This window comes from Staurois parvus, unplaced genomic scaffold, assembly GCF_062004578.1.
Source record: "Staurois parvus isolate SC_StPar_1 unplaced genomic scaffold, SC_StPar_1.0 ptg001771l, whole genome shotgun sequence".
NCBI lineage: Eukaryota > Metazoa > Chordata > Amphibia > Anura > Ranidae > Staurois > Staurois parvus.
Genome location: NW_028319567.1, coordinates 2,381 through 15,325, shown reverse-complemented (window position 1 = coordinate 15,325; position 12,945 = coordinate 2,381). Strand labels below are relative to the sequence as shown.

Below are 12,945 nucleotides of genomic sequence, written 5' to 3'. Positions count from 1 at the left end.
ATCTAACTGCAACCACATGCATTGTTTCAGGGTGGCCCCATTTGCTGAAATGTGACGTATTTGGCAGATGATAGTGTCACCTCCCTTTCGCTGTTTTAACGATGTGAAAAAAAAAAACCGCACATAAAAAACCCCACTTATCCAAGTGCTGCCATACCTCTCATAAGCAGTCCATAGTCAGATCGCTTTTCAGAGGCATTTTAACCCCATCAATTCTGCACCACCGCACCACAATTCCAGGGGTGGTTGCAGCGCAGCCTCATTTAACTTAATTGGGTCGCGTTCTGCAGGTGTCAGCGCCCAAACATCTCAGGGAGTTCAATTCTTGCAAGCAAAGTATTGGAGCCATGGCAGGTGTACACCTCCCAAGAGGGAGCGGTCTTGGGGTGGTAAAAACCAGCCCCAGGAATCACAACAGTACAATCAGCCTGTAGATGCAGTAAAGCATGCTTGTTATACTCACTGTGGGACCTAAGGGGTTAATCCTCTGCATTGTGTACAAATGCTGTTTTATCCTGTCTTCTCTGATCCTCCTCTTCTTCTGCTTTCCCCAATCCATCTGCTGATAATACAGAGCCCTAGGAGTCACTCTGCACATGCTCAGTTTAATGTGTATTGCTGGAGATTTTTTTATTTTTTTTTGTCTGGACAGTGTTGATTGGTCTTGTGCTCATCACATGCATCTAGAGAGTCAGGGGTCCTGCAGCCTCATAGGACAAGTTTTAACCAGTGCTCTGCTGGACACTGACAGAAGTCACAAGATTGCTATATACTGCTGATGAGAAAAGGTATTTAGCAGTTTATATTTACTAAAATAATTGCATTTCCATGTTCTGTGTACTGTGGGAGACCAGATATAGTGAATGCGGGGTCCGGGGAGAGCGGATATAGTGAATGCGGGGTCTGGGGAGACCGGATATAGTGAATGCAGGGTCCAGGGAGAGCGGATATAGTGAATGCAGGGTCCGGGGAGAGCGGATATAGTGAATGCGGGGTCTGGGGAGAGCGGATATAGTGAATGCAGGGTCCGGGGAGAGCGGATATAGTGAATGCAGGGTCCGGGGAGAGCGGATATAGTGAATGCAGGGTCCGGGGAGAGCGGATATAGTGAATGCGGGGTCTGGGGAGAGCGGATATAGTGAATGCGGGGTCTGGGGAGACCGGATATAGTGAATGTAGGGTCCGGGGAGAGCGGATATAGTGAATGCGGGGTCTGGGGAGAGCGGATATAGTGAATGCAGGGTCCGGGGAGAGCGGATATAGTGAATGCAGGGTCCGGGGAGAGCGGATATAGTGAATGCGGGGTCCGGGGAGAGCGGATATAGTGAATGCGGGGTCCGGGGAGACCAGATATAGTGAATGCGGGGTCCGGGGAGACCAGATATAGTGAATGCGGGGTCCGGGGAGACCAGATATAGTGAATGCAGGGTCCGGGGAGAGCGGATATAGTGAATGCAGGGTCCGGGGAGACCAGATATAGTGAATGCAGGGTCCGGGGAGAGCGGATATAGTGAATGCGGGGTCCGGGGAGAGCGGATATAGTAAATGCGGGGTCCGGGGAGAGCGGATATAGTGAGTGTGGGGTCCGGGGAGAGCGGATATAGTGAATGCGGGGTCCGGGGAGAGCGGATATAGTGAATGCGGGGTCCGGGGAGAGCGGATATAGTGAATGCGGGGTCCGGGGAGAGCGGATATAGTGAATGCGGGGTCCGGGGAGAGCGGATATAGTGAATGCGGGGTCCGGGGAGAGCGGATATAGTGAATGCAGGGTCCGGGGAGAGCGGATATAGTGAATGCAGGGTCCGGGGAGAGCGGATATAGTGAATGCGGGGTCCGGGGAGACCAGATATAGTGAATGCGGGGTCCGGGGAGACCAGATATAGTGAATGCGGGGTCCGGGGAGAGCGGATATAGTAAATGCGGGGTCCGGGGAGAGCAGATATAGTGAATGCAGGGTCCGGGGAGACCGGATATAATGAATGCAGGGTCCGGGGAGAGCGGATATAGTGAATGCGGGGTCCGGGGAGAGCAGATATAGTGAATGCGGGGTCCGGGGAGAGTGGATATAATGAATGCGGGGTCCGGGGAGAGCGGATATAGTGAATGCAGGGTCCGGGGAGAGCGGATATAGTAAATGCAGGGTCCGGGGAGAGCGGATATAGTAAATGCAGGGTCTGGGGAGACCTGATATAGTGAATGCAGGGTCCGGGGAGAGCGGATATAGTGAATGCAGGGTCCGGGGAGAGCGGATATAGTGAATGTAGGGTCCGGGGAGAGCGGATATAGTGAATGTAGGGTCCGGGGAGAGCGGATATAGTGAATGCGGGGTCCGGGGAGACCAGATATAGTGAATGCGGGGTCCGGGGAGACTAGATATAGTGAATGCGGGGTCCGGGGAGAGCGGATATAGTAAATGCGGGGTCCGGGGAGAGCAGATATAGTGAATGCAGGGTCCGGGGAGACCGGATATAATGAATGCAGGGTCCGGGGAGAGCGGATATAGTGAATGCGGGGTCCGGGGAGAGCAGATATAGTGAATGCGGGGTCCGGGGAGAGCAGATATAGTGAATGCGGGGTCCGGGGAGAGTGGATATAATGAATGCAGGGTCCGGGGAGAGCGGATATAGTGAATGCAGGTACCGGGGAGAGCGGATATAGTGAATGCAGGGTCTGGGGAGACCTGATATAGTGAATGCAGGGTCCGGGGAGAGCGGATATAGTGAATGCAGGGTCCTGGGAGAGCAGATATAGTGAATGCAGGGTCTGGGGAGAGCAGATATAGTGAATGCAGGGTCCTGGGAGAGCAGATATAGTGAATGCAGGGTCCGGGGAGAGCGGATATAATGAATGCAGGGTCCGGGGAGAGCGGATATAGTGAATGCAGGGTCCGAGGAGAGCGGATATAGTGAATGCAGGGTCCGGGGAGAGCGGATATAGTGAATGCGGGATCCGGGGAGAGCAGATATAGTGAATGCAGGGTCCGGGGAGAGCAGATATAGTGAATGCAGGGTCCGGGGAGACCGGATATAGTGAATGCAGGGTCCGGGGAGAGTGGATATAGTGAATGCAGGGTCCGGGGAGAGTGGATATAGTGAATGCAGGGTCTGGGGAGAGTGGATATAGTGAATGTGGGGAGAGAAATGTCAAAATTGGCCCGGTAGGGAAGTAGTTACCAGAACTTTATTGTAATGTTGTGAGTGACATTTTAATACATTTCTATTTGCCGCAGCGGCGTTGTGATGCGATTATTTGCATTGCAACCCACTTCGCCAAAAAAAAGAAGGCTTCTCCATGCGTGTCATGTGAAAAAAGCATAAAAAAGCACGCCTAGGAAATGCTAGATGTGAATGCAGCCTAAGCCAACAGCGAATGGCAACACAATCCGCTTTTTTATGCTTTCATTTACAAAACGCAGCACTGCTATTCATTGTAAAATGTCACCCTAAATGTGGCAAAAAAAGACGCATATTTGTTGCACGGTAAACGCAAAAAAACGCAAAATAAGGCACAACGCTCAAAAAAAGGTAGAGGAGCTACTTTGCTGCGTTTGCCAATTGCAGGACAACCCTTTGAAATGGATGCAAAACGCGTAAAAGCGATGTGCGTTTTGAGAAACGCAAAATGCGAATGCAACCTTACTTTTACTCTCGCGCGTGTTTTTGGCCGTAGAGACTTCAGTGACATCACATGAAAAAACATTGATGAAAAAAAAGTGTGAGAATGAAGACGCAAAGCTGCGCTCATGCGCTCCAACACGTGCACGCCGTGACTGAAAAAGATATGTTTGCAAACAATTGCACAATCCCATGCGTTTGGTTTAGATTCGGAGGAGCGGGGAAGTTTCCTCTTTCTCTAATCAATATTCTGTTGGTTCTGCCTGAAAATTCCAATGTTATGGGTCGGCGCATATTTTGCGCTCATCAATAGATTGGGATATTGATGGCGGGGGAAGTCCCGGGCCGGTAAGGTGAGCAGTGTGTGGAGTTGGGATGGGGGGAGGCGTTGTGTGTTGGGGAGGGGAGGAGTGCAGTGCTGAGTGGTGAGTCACTGGCAGCACTCATGGAAGGATCAGCAGCCCCTCTACAGGAAGATCCCCCCTCCTAACCCAAGTCCACACTACCAGGAGAGCACTGGCCTGGGCTACGCACGGTACATGGGACTGAACGTGAAGGACACGGGTCTTTATTCGACCTTACTAACTATGTAGCCATGTAGACCGGCAGGCACTTCTTCCCTGGACGTTGCTGCTCCACCGTCCGCTCTACAGCTGCTGCTGGAACTCGGGTACAAAGTAACTGCTGCACAGTCCAGGCCACACGTCCCATACGGGAGGCTGAGGGACCCTCATACCTACGAGGACTTTCCGAGCGGAGAGATTGACAGACGGCCAACAAAGGATCTGGAGCTGGAGAGACTTCCTTCTACAACCAAAACACAGACACCTGGAGAGACGTCAAAGGACAGATCCTTTATTGACGAGAAGGTCCTTCATAAATAGACACAACGAGAGGAGAGAGACCCCCGATCACTGACTTCTGACGAAGAGAGAGACCCTCATACACCGATATCCGGGGAGGAGAGGGATCCCCCATACACTGATTTCTGGAGAGGAAGGAAATACTTATGCACCGATATCCAGAGAGGAGTGAGAACCCTCCCCCCCAATCACTTTCTTCTGGAGAAGAGAGAGACCCTCATACACCAATATCCAGGGAGGACAGGGATCCCCCAAACACTGATTTCTGGAGAGGAAGGAGATACTTATACACTGATATCCAGAGAGGAGAGAGAACCCCACCCCCCCAATCACTTTCTTCTGGAGAAGAGAGAGACCCTCATACACCAATATCCAGGGAGGACAGGGATCCCCCAAACACTGATTTCTGGAGAGGAAGGAGATACTTATACACTGATATCCAGAGAGGAGAGAGAACCCCCCCAATCACTTTCTTCTGGAGAAGAGAGAGACCCTCATACACCAATATCCAGGGAGGAGAGGGATCCTCATACACTGATTTCTGGAGAGGAAGGAGATCCTTATATACCGATATCCAGAGAGGAGAGAGACCCCCCCATCACTTTCTTCTGGAGAAGAGAGAGACCCCCATACACTGATATCCAGAGAGGAGAGAGAACCCCCCCAATCACTTTCTTCTGGAGAAGAGAGAGACCCTCATACACCGATATCCGGGAACGAGAGGGATCCCCCATACACTGATTTCTGGAGAGGAAGGAGATACTTATACACCGATATCCAGAGAGGAGAGAGACCCTCCCAATCACTGAGAGACCCTCATACATATCCAGAGAGGGCAGGGATCCCCCATACACAAGCACCTGGACAGAGACAATTCAACTGAAGAGAGACCCCAACTTCAATAAAATAGTGAGACCTTCATATACAATCACCCGGACAGACCCTTATTCAGAGGTGCCAACAGAGGAGAGCGCCCTATACTCCAAGTTCCATAAAAAAGAAAGACCCTGATATCCAGAGAGGAGAGAGACCCTCATACCCCGATATCCAGAGAGGAGGGAGACCCTTATACCCTGATATCCAGAGAGAAGAGAGACCCTCATACGCCAATATCCAAAGAAGAGAGAGACCCTCATACCCTGATATCCAGAGAGGACAGAGACCCTCATACGCCAATATCCAAAGAGGAGAGAGACCCTTATACACAGCACCTGGATAGAGACCCTCTTTCCAAGACACCTCAGCACATGAGAGACTCCTACACACTGACTTCCAGAAAAGAGGGAAGCCCTCACAAGCACCTGGGGAGAGACCTCCCCATACCCAGATCTGTGGAAAGGAGGGAATCCCATACGCAGGTCACTGGAGGAGGCCCTCATACTCAGCCTCCGCAAAGGAGACCCCTGTACGGGAGATCCCCACCATGGATGTCATAGCTGGATGACCCCTGGGAAGAGACTAAGGTAATACTTTGGATACCCCTAATATCAAACTGTTGTGTTGTCCTCTGTGTTTGTATGTACTGTACATCTTTCATCACAGATCCAATCTCACTAATGTAGATAATGCAGATATACCCGTCTAATAATCAGTTCATTACTTTCTATGTATTATTGATATGTATGGAGTATTAATAGCATTTTGCTGGTCAGTTTTGCTGCTGAGGGCCAGCATGGCAGTTGTGTGGTGACTTTCAGTGTTGCAAACAAGATAAAAATAAACGGTGTTCCCAGTCATCTCTGACGTCTATTCCATCCCTAGTGGGTAACCCGACCCTAACATCTACATCGACCTCCTTCCTAAACTTCAACACCTAATCCTCCCCCTTCCTAATACTTATCTGAACCCTAAGACCTAACCCTTGCCCTTCCTAAACCCCAAACACCTAATCTTCCCCCTTCCTAAACCCCAAACACCTAATCTTCCCCCTTCCTAAACCCCAAACACCTAATCTTCCCCCTTCCTAAACCCCAAACACCTAATACTTATCTGAACCCAAGACCTAACCCTTGCCCTTCCTAAACCCCAAACATCTAATACTTATCTGAACCCTAAGACCTAACCCTGCCCCTTCCTAAACCCCAAACACCTAATCTTCCCCCTTCCTAAACCCAAACACCTAATCTTCCCCCTTCCTAAACCCCAAACATCTAATACTTATCTGAACCCTAAGACCTAACCCTGCCCCTTCCTAAACCCCAAACACCTAATCTTCCCCCTTCCTAAACCCAAACACCTAATCTTCCCCCTTCCTAAACCCCAAACACCTAATACTTATCTGAACCCAAGACCTAACCCTTCCCCTTCCTAAACCCCAAACATCTAATACTTATCTGAACCCTAAGACCTAACCCTTGCCCTTCCTAAACCCGAACACCTAATACTTATCTGAACCCAAGACCTAACCCTTCCCCTTCCTAAACCCCAAACATCTAATACTTATCTGAACCCTAAGACCTAACCCTTGCCCTTCCTAAACCCGAACACCTGATACTTATCCAACCCTTCCCCTTCCTAAACCCCAAATGCCTAATACTCCCCTTATTTGAACCCTCACAATTGTCCCTTGCCCGTAAATGAACCCTAACAACCAACCCTCCGCCTACCATAACATCTAATAACCTACCTGAACCCTAACACATAACACTCCCCCTTCCTAAACCCTACCATCTACCCCCTTCCCCACCTGAACCCTATCACCTAACCTTTCCCCTTCCTAAAATCTAACATTTTATCCCTGCCCTCTACCTCAAACCTATCATCTAACCCAGGGTTCAAAATATCAAGTCCTGAGGTACTAGCTAGGCCTTAAGAGTTTCTCAGCACCAGTTGCCCTACCCAACTCCTAACATGCCCAGCTCCACCCCTAATTCTGCCCCAAAACATGTCATCATAAATTATCTCATGAAACAACACTGTTAAATGTTTTATGCAGAATACAGTTACAGAAATAAAGTCCCAGCAATGTTCTCTGCCTCCTGGGGGAACTACAAGTCTCAGCACTGTACCCATTCTGGTGGGGAACTACAAGTCTCAGCACTGTACCCATTCTGGTGGGGAACTACAAGTCTCAGCACTGTACTCATTCTGGTGGGGAACTACAAGTCTCAGCACTGTACTCATTATGGTGGAGAACTACAATGCCCATCACTGTACCCATTCTGGTAGGGAACTACAAGTCTCAGCACTGTACCCATTCTGGTGGAGAACTACAATACCCACCACTGTACTCATTCTGGTGGGGAACTACAAGTCTCAGCACTGTACTCATTATGGTGGGGAACTACAATGCCCATCACTGTACCCATTCTGGTAGGGAACTACAAGTCTCAGCACTGTACCCATTCTGGTGGAGAACTACAATACCCACCACTGTACTCATTCTGGTGGGGAACTACAAGTCTCAGCGCTGTACCCATTCTGGTGGGGAACTACAGGTATCAGCGCTGTACCCATTCTGGTGGGGAACTACAGGTCTCATCACTGTACCCATTCTGGGGGAGAACTACAATACCCACCACTGTACTCATTCTGGTGGGGAACTACAAGTCTCAGCACTGTACTCATTATGGTGGGGAACTACAATGCCCATCACTGTACCCATTCTGGTGGGGAACTACAGGTCTCATCACTGTACCCATTCTGGGGGAGAACTACAATACCCACCACTGTACTCATTCTGGTGGGGAACTACAAGTCTCAGCACTGTACTCATTATGGTGGGGAACTACAATGCCCATCACTGTACCCATTCTGGTAGGGAACTACAAGTCTCAGCACTGTACCCATTCTGGTGGAGAACTACAATACCCACCACTGTACTCATTCTGGTGGGGAACTACAAGTCTCAGCGCTGTACCCATTCTGGTGGGGAACTACAGGTATCAGCGCTGTACCCATTCTGGTGGGGAACTACAGGTCTCATCACTGTACCCATTCTGGGGGAGAACTACAATACCCACCACTGTACTCATTCTGGTGGGGAACTACAAGTCCCAGCACTTCCCCTTGTCTGGCAGGGAACTCTAAGTCCCATAATTGCCCCCAGCTGGTGGGAAACGACAAGTCCCAACACTGCCCTGACTATAGAGAGCTGCATGTCTCAGCACTGTCCCCAGCTGGTGGGAATCTAGTACTAGCAGTCCCAGCACTGCCCCGGTATAGCACAGATCTCCTCATCTAACCTATTGGGGAGCAGCAGCATCCCCTGAGCACGTCAGAAGAATCGGGCACTACCTCCTAAGCTGACATCAGCATTGTACAGTGGGGCAGAGCTATGACTGTATCTTCTCCAGAAGCTGCAGAGCCACGAACTGGCTGGGCGGAGAGGTGAGGGAGAGGAGAGGGAGTTCAAGTCCCCCCCCCCCACACACTAATATAAATAAATTGGCCCCATTTACCTTGTCCCAGTGCTGGATTGATAGGAGCAATGATGCCGCTGTCACTACTCCTGTCAGCAGTGGCGCCCCTCTCAATGTGGCACTCGCCTCTACTCCCCAAATGCGAGCAGGTGAGTGGAAATTTTGAAGCTTGATCTAACCCATCAAACCCTTCCCCTTCCTAAACCTTAGTGTTCATCTGAGAGTTTAACCGCTATTAATAATGATGTTCTTTCACACCAAGACAGTATAAACAGCCAACATGTTTTGTGGGTACACAGATCTCTCCCTTTTTCAGGGTCAAATATTGTATAAACTTGGGAAGACTAGAAATGGTGCTGAAACTAAGGATTATTCATATTTGATCTTTTAAATAAATATTAATGCTGATTGTGCCATTTCGAAACCTTCCAGTGTACACACATTTGAGCCCTGAAGAAGGACATGATACTCCAGAAACGTGTTGGATGTTTTATATTGTCTTGATGTGAATGAACGCCATTATTCTCTGATCTTTGGTCTTCCATTCTCATTGGCAGTAGCATGTAGATTCCACCTATACTTTGTGCTTTTGTCGTCAGGCAACTAGTGAGTCCATTCCAACAGTGTGTGGTGAGGTATGGACTTGTGGTGATGTATGGACTTGTGGTGATGTATGGACGTGTGGTGATGTATGGACTTGTGGTGATGGATGGACTTGTGGTGAGGTATGGACGTGTGGCGATGGATGGACGTGTGGCGATGGATGGACGTGTGGCGATGGATGGACGTGTGGCGATGTATGGACTTGAGGCGATGTATGGACTTGAGGCGATGTATGGACTTGAGGCGATGTATGGACGTGTGGTGATGGATGGACTTGTGGTGGTGTATGGACTTGTGGTGGTGTATGGACTTGTGCTGGTTTGGACTTTTGGTGATGTATGGACGTGTGGCGATGTATGGACGTGTGGCGATGTATGGACGTGTGGCGATGTATGGGCGTGTGGCGATGTATGGGCGTGTGGCGATGTATGGGCGTGTGGCGATGTATGGACTTGTGGTGAGCCGTGAAGAAGGACATTACACCCCAGAAATGTGTTGGATGTTTTATATTGTCTTGTTGTGAATGAACGCCATTATTCTAAGTTCTTTGGTCTGGCCTTCTCAGTGGCAGTGGCATGTAGATTCCACACATACTTGGTGCTTCTGTTGTCAGGCAATTAGTGAGTCAATTCCAACAGTGTGTGGTGATGCATGGTAGACTTGAGACAACCTTCTTTTCCGGAGGCTTTCCCATAAAAATCCTTCAGAAATTCAAAAACCATCTTGAAGCAGGCCAAAAGTAGCTCAGAAGGAGGTCAATCACAGGTCAAATATGCCTGTGAATGAATTTTGAATGATCCCAGAACTGATATCAAACCAATGCCATTGGCACAAGCCAAAAACTCATCAATACAAGCCCAAATAATGCATTATGTTGTGTCAGTAGTTGTTCCTACACCATGGTTGACATTAAATTCAGACCTACTTTCATGGATTCAGATGGCCAAATAGAAATCTAAATTTTGGTGCTTTTTTCATGGTTTCAGATTCCCAAATGACTTCTGGGAGAAAGTAACCAAAGACTTTTCCAGAGACTTCTTCCACCTTACAATTGTTTCTACCGTTTCCTGAGATCCCTTAGCTTGACTGTCAACATCACTAGGTCCCACCCTTCTATATGAAAATCCCTGATTGAGTTTTTAAAGGAGGTGGGTCAGGTGGGTCATCATCTCATCAGAACTTTCTGTACCATTTTGCATCATCTGCTGCTCGGTAATGCACACCCTTTGGGTGCCTCAACTTTTCTTTGACTTCAATGGGTTTTCCAGTTCAGAAATTCTACATTTCTGAGGTTGTTTAATTTTTAAAAAGTTTGACCAAACCAAATCTGATGGTTCACTTTAGTTGTAACCAAATGGTATTTTTTCAGTGTTAAAAAATGAACTGTTTATCTTCCTCTTCTTGTCTTTGCTGAGAAGTAGAGATGAGTGAATGTTGGGTTCCATTTGCTGAGGGTTTTGAGAATCCTTTTTTAGCCTCCTGGCGCCGGCCAAACGCAAATGTGCGGCCTCCCGGCATCTGGGCCTAGACGCCGAGCTGCCGCACATTTGCCTTCCATTAAAAAAACACATATGCGCTGCGCGCTCCCAGCACACACGTTCGGTACTCACGGAAAGGTCCCGATCTCCTCTTCCAATCGAGACCTTTCCTGATCATGTGACAGTGAATCATGGCCATCACATGACCCTAAAATCCCGCCCCACCTCCTGGCTTCTGGAACCCTTAAAGGGCCAGGAGGAGCCAAGGGGTTAAATTAGGCAAACTCGAATGTAGTGATGAATTCCAAATCTATGGGAGGCAAATCTACTGGAAAGCTGGGCATTGCCATGGGGGACATTTACCAATGCAAAAAAAGTTTTAAAAAATATAGGATAGGGGGATTGGGTGGCACAGTGGCATAGTGGTTAGCACATCTGCCTTGCAGTAAATGGGTCATGGGTTCAATTCCTGACCATGGCACCCTCTGCATGGAGTTTGCATGTTCTCCCTGTGCTTGTGTGGATTTCCTCCCACACTGCAAAGACATGCTGGTAGGTTAATTGGCTCCTGTCTAAATTGTCCTAGTTTCCTCCCTGGATCTCCTGCATGGTGGGGGTTGGGGAGAGACCTGGCAACCTACCCTGTAAAATAATTGCTAAGAGAATTCATGGAAAAAGTCACTTACGAGTGACGGTCCCTGCAATCACCAAGGGTCGGATACGACTGAATAGATAGATAGATAGATAGATAGATAGATAGATAGATAGATAGATAGGGGGGTTATTTCCGGTTGTCCCTATTCTTGCTGATGCCAAAGCTGCCCTATCACTGGCCATTTTCTATCAAGCTCATGAACAGCCATGTCAAATTGGCCAGCAGCAGGATAGTTTTAATGAGGGAGAAATGGCCAAAACGTACTAGAGACAAGAAGTGCAGGCAGGTGTTTACCACCAGAATTAAGAGTTCACAGATGATACAGCAGCATAATATTGACCAGTGGCAGGACAGTTTTAATGAGGGAGAAACTGACTAAAATGTACTAAAGACAAAGTTTGCAGACAGATGTTTTACTCTAAGAATTAAGAGGTCACAAATGATTCGGTAGTATAAATTTGGCCATTAGTAGAATAGTTTTAACCACTTCCGCGCCGCCCTATAGCAGAAATACTGCTACAGGGTGGCAATGGTGCGCAAAATCACACATATATATATATATATGTGTGTGATTTTGCAGTTCTGGGTAGGGGGCGCCGCAATTCATGGCCTTGGCAGTCAATCACCAGGTCCCGGCCGCTGATTCCGCGCCAGCACCCGGCGATCTCCGAGGATTTCCAACGAGGGAGAAGTCTGTATGGAAACAACACAGATCTCTCCCCTGGCAGCTCCTGCACATTGCTTTGAATGGCTTTGCATAACAGAGCCATACAAAGCAGTGTGCTTACAGTGTAAAGCACACATAGTAAAACCCTTTGATTGCCCCAGGTGTTAACCCCTTCCTGCCCAGTGCCATTGGTACAGTGTCGATGCCTTTTATTAGCACTGATCACTGTATTGGTGTCACCATAGGGCCAGGGGCTGTCTTTACCCCAAGGAAAACAAGGCATTTGCCTTGGACGGCATTTTTGTCAGGGAGGCAACACCGTCCGATTTTAGTGTTGCCTAGGGTAGCACAAAAACAAAATATATCACTGCAAAGGGGAAGCTGAACTCTTTTCCACCGACTGCCTGCTGGTTTTCTCCAGTGAGCTTCTTCAGACCCAACTCAATAACTGGACTTATGCCGGCCATACATGGGTCGAAAACTCAACCGATTTTTCTGTCCGAAAATCGGATCTAAGAATAATCGGCCGATTTTCGCTCTGTTAGTGGGGTCAATGGCACTGGATGATTTTTGTGGTTCCTCCCCTTTTCGGTGATCGGGCATGTTGGAAAATTCGTGAAAACGACCGATTTTCGACTCAATGATGGTCAAATCGTACAATTGTTTTTCCAAAAAGAATATGCGCCATGAGCCGTGACCTGGAA

At 48.6% G+C, this 12,945-nt stretch overlaps 1 long non-coding RNA gene across 1 annotated transcript; it reads left to right on the top strand.

The window, feature by feature from the left end:
* The first annotated feature begins 4,031 nt into the window (after nucleotides 1-4,031).
* On the top strand, nucleotides 4,032-10,829 carry LOC149434334 (uncharacterized). Its single transcript, XR_016308765.1, has 2 exons — nucleotides 4,032-5,940; nucleotides 10,428-10,829. It is a non-coding gene; the product is annotated as an uncharacterized LOC149434334 (long non-coding RNA).
* Nucleotides 10,830-12,945: the final 2,116 nt, after the last annotated feature.